The following is a 4,945-nucleotide window of genomic DNA, read 5'->3' as shown; positions in this document are numbered from 1 at the left end:
TTATTTTAGTTATGATTAGTGCCATCTTTAAGGGGGGGGGGGGAATCCATGTTGGACTTCTTCTCCCCTTAAAGAGCCCTTTTAAGGGGAAGCCCGATAGGCTTTCCCCTTAAAAGGGGGCCCAATTGGGCCACCCACAACTGCCACTTCCTCTCTATAAGAAGGGGAAGGGTTAACGTGGGGAGCAGGCTTGGTCAATTTGAAGAATTTCCAGATCTGTGTTGTTCATTGGCAGTTATCTTGTGTTCAATTGCTCATTTTCTGAAGAAGATAGATACATCGTAGAAGAAGAAGAAGATACATCGTAGAAGAAGAAGATCGCATCTCGTTCTAGAGTTTTCTCTACTATCGATCGTTCTTCCTTTGGTGGAAGAAGATTGTTTGTTCTTAGATCTGCTAGAAGACCTGAAGAAACCCCATGTTTTGTTGACTTCTGGGGTATTCCATCGATCCATTTCGTCAGAGGAGGAAGGTTCATTTGTTCGTGATTTATCAAGCCTTACAATTGCTGAATATTGGATTGCGCATCAATCTAGCCGCTGAGGCACCATCGACCAAGGTATTCTTCCACCACATGCGTGCATCTTTGTCTGTTGGGCGCGGTACCCAATCTCGCCCCTGTGGTTCACATCGCCCACCGCTCAGATCCAGCTCCGCTTTGCATGTCCGTTCAAGCTCGACAACTCCTCTCCTGGTGTCCGTGATATCTATTGTGACTACTCCGTTGCCCTATCTGTCTCCACTTATTGAACACGCGCAGTTGTGTTTTGAAATCCAGATCTGTCTTTGTAGAAAGTAGTTTTTTTTTCCTCTGATCATGCAGCTCCAGAGTTCCCTTTCTCTGGTGTCACCTCTCCTTCGTTCTTGGACTGAAGCTGCGATTTTCAGAATTCCTACGGCAGTTCCTACTCCTTCCATCGCAAGATAATTCCAGTCATGGATTTAGTGACTTGTGGATGATTCTTCTCTGTCGACTGATTCCATGTAAGATCAGGCTATTCTTCGGCGTTGTTATTATCTCAAATATTGATGTGGTGATACCATTGTCGCTCCTCCACATTTTGATACTTGTCGGCTGAATCATTCGCAAGGATCAGTTTGACCATCGACGATTTCGACGGCTGAAGAAATTTGATAAGTGGAAAAAGGGGACGTTCGTGATCAGGCCTTATCCGGTGCCCTTTCACAGCGACCTGAACACCAAGATCGTAGCTACCGGTGTCAAGTGACGTACAAACAGGCCTTCCTTGGGACAAGGACGAAGAATACCTGCTTGGAGCGTTCGGTCGAGCCACAAGATCGCTGTTCTTCCTGGCAGTCGTGGCCAGAAATTGGGCGCCGAATCACTCTCGGTCGTTGCCGACCTCGGGAGACCGGTTCAGTTGTCCATCCATCTGTCCACGCCAATTTTACCTTGGGTGGAGAATCCACGAAGTGGGCATCCCGTTAAGAACTTCGTCCAGTTTATTCATTGATTGAACGATTCATTGACGACCTCCACCTCCGTCGTGAACTCACAAAATTGGCCCCCGCCATCGGCTCTACTCTACGACTGCATCACCGACCACTCTATCTCTGGCACCGGGATATAATCCCGCCATGAGGTCATACTCCTCTTCCTTTCATTTCCAGTGTTAATTATTTCTCTCAGAGCCGGTCTCTAAATTGCTCATCGCCTTCCAGTGAGTTTAAGTGAGAATTTTAGGATTAACCACCATGTTGTGTTAGAGACTTTATTGACGGTGTCGGATTTGATCAATTACGTAGTTAATGCCAACGCTCCTGGATGAGATCTTTCCCCACTCATCGCATTTTTTATCTGCCCACACGGGTCATTCGGAGCGTGCTCGTGACAATTGAGTTGCGTCTTGGGCCATTTGCCGATTGACGTACTTCTCGTCATTATTTTTCTCAAAATCATATACATTATTCTCATGTCATCAACATCGCATTTAGTATTTACTCTTCGAACGTGTAAATTTAGAGAGAATGGGATGTGAGGTGGTAGAATGAGAGAGGAGAACACAGGAAAAATGGGGCCAAAAAACTAGATCCTTTATTACTTCACACCAGGCCCTTTTATACAAAAAACACAGAGGAGAGAGAGTGCTCCCAATGGTCATATTTTCTGACCGTTGGGACTTGTTACATCCAGCTGTTTTTTCTCAGCTGGATGTCCAACGGTCAGTTTTTCTGACCGTTGGAGACTGGGCCTGATGCTAATCAGGCCCAGTAAATATTAGGTCCTTATTGGACCTAATATTAAGCCCTATTGGGCTCCTCACTATTGGGCCTTTAATGGGCCCTTAGTGGGCTCTTATTGGGCCCTTAATGGGCCCAACTTGGTTAGCCTTAATTCTAGTTAGTATTCCATTAATTCCCTAGAGTTACTGTATTATATGTACATGGCCTTTGGCCCATAAGATAGTATGAATTGCCCATGATTTTTCTCAAAATCATATACATTATTCTCATGTCATCAACATCGCATTTAGTATTTACTCTTCGAACGTAATAAGATGTGTCAATTCCGAACGTCGTGTTACATCAGGAGTATCCAGAATAGTATATGGAATAAACTTTAGAGTGACAGTTTCAACTACAGGAAAACCCAAAATACATGAATATAACAGTGGAGCAGAAGAGAGGATGATCAACATCCAAAGGAAAGAATAATACTTCGGTGTGATTTTTGATGCATATCCTATCATATTGAAGCATGTGTTACCATTCATGTCAGCAGAAAATAATGTGTGCGAGTATTCCTTTGTCAAAAGTGCCCGACCATACATATTTTGACTGAGCATCCAGGTAGAAGAGACAACATTTTGAATTCATTCGTGGAGATGCGTTGAATGATAGGGCCTTGAAAGGCGTTTCTAAATTATTGTTGTTGCATGTGGATGACACGATAGGTATTTATAAGTAAGTTTAAAACATTTTCAAAACAGTCGCTATGTATTTTATATTTTCTTATTGTGCATTGTCTTTCTGTAACTTCACATGACAGCCTAGACACTTGTCAACAATCACCTTACCATTCATTTTCATACCCCGTGAGAGAAAACAGAGAATGTAACCATTTTATAGAGAAATTACACATTTATGAAGTGTGTTTATTTGGTAAATGTAGCACCTTAGTAAACATCATTCTAGAAATATAGATTTCATATTCCATAAATTAGGTAAATGGTTGCTGATCCATTAGTTCCGTATTTTGACATAACGGGGTAAAGCTATATCTGATGTACTTCCTTTTGATATCTATAGTATTATAAGGGTAACAAGTCAATCATGTTTTTTATATAAAAAGGTAACCATGGCTCAGTTATTGGTTTATTTTGGATATGAGTTATCAATTGCACATTATGTGTAGGAGGTGCAACCTGGATTATTTGTCCTATTACACAGCCTCCTCTCCCATGGGTCAATAATAGAGACCTTATTCCAGTAACCTATCACTGTGAAAGAGTCTTGAGACATGTTTTGAATAACACCCAGAGACGGGTTAGTAAGCGGTGTCTATAGAGTAGATTTTGGGAGGGAATCCGTTAAACTAAAATTGTTGATGTGAATAAAAGTTTACTTAGGATGTCATTTATAAAGTTGAAATCGATTTTAATAATAAATCTGTTATTCTACTATAGTTTTGTAAATAATTCCTATACCTTGTGGTTGGGATGATAGGCCTTTGTAAGGCCTACTAAAAATACAAATGGACATTAACCTTTTATGATAAGTCTTATAAGATCCGACAATAAAGTCATCTTTTATAGTGTAATTTAGGAATACCTGTGACCCCATTTGAATGTTGTCAGCATGCTATTGACTCTGAGAGACGAATGTTGATTATAGAGAGCTATATAGGCTTGTTACGTATCAACATCAGAAGTGAGTAAAATATGAATCCGACAAAGTAACCTCTCCCAACACTTAATTTTAAACATGACTAATTGACACTTGTATAATCAATTTGTCACATTCTAAGTTTTCCTATTAATCATCAAGTCTAGGGATGTTTTCATTTTCTAGATCATCCAGTCTATTATCATCTTTCAATCGTGTACCAACGTTTTAACTGGGTCATAATGCATTAACCAGGCTATCACCAGCAAAGCAGCAAGTCAGGCAGACAATGTTGGAGCTTGGAAGCAACACATGACCTATCTTGGATATGGAGAAGGCAAAACACAGAACATAGTTTGCTTCTTATTTTTAAAATAATGACATACAAAAAAGAGACTTCTGACTTCATATGAGTGTCCTAACAACGTTGCTAATAAACCCGAAATGTGTAATGTAATTATAATTATTTTAAAGTCATTTTGGGTAATTTCATGTGTATTTTCCCCAATTTTAAGAAAAATTATGTTTCATGCACTAGACAGAGCGAATGATAAAATAATGTATTTTAATGTCATTTTTATGCATGTTTTAAAACTTTCAATATTTCTTAGTAAAAATATATTCAAGAGATTTTTTTATTTTTTTAATGCTCTATTTAGTACGAGTCTATGCTATTTCATGGATGAAGCCAATATAGACGTTGAAGAAAGAAATTAAAAAGAAGAAGAGAACAAATTAAATGCATATATATATAAGTATAGTGAAGAAGAATAAAAAAAGGATTTATGGGCCGGCTAAGGAGCCGCCCAGGTGCACAAGTGGCCATGCCAGCCCAGGGCATGGCGAGTGCACAGGGAACTCAAGCTTCGCTGACGCCAGCAAGGGGCAGCGTGCCCGGCAGACTAGCCCAAGCCGGCCACAAAGAGGTATACACAGGCCCACAAGGAGGCCCACAAAGATTGCAAGCCTCGAAGGAAGGTATAGATTTCATTTTGATTCAATTAATAGAATTTGGCAACATTTATATTGCAATCTAGACTTTTGAAATTTCTAATATGGGATTCAAGACTTATTTTACTCGCATCGGGCGGGGCCGATG

The sequence above is a fragment of the Wolffia australiana genome, chromosome 2 (genome assembly GCF_029677425.1).
Source record: "Wolffia australiana isolate 7733 chromosome 2, ASM2967742v1".
NCBI lineage: Eukaryota > Viridiplantae > Streptophyta > Magnoliopsida > Alismatales > Araceae > Wolffia > Wolffia australiana.
Note: the sequence above shows the minus strand (reverse complement) of the source record.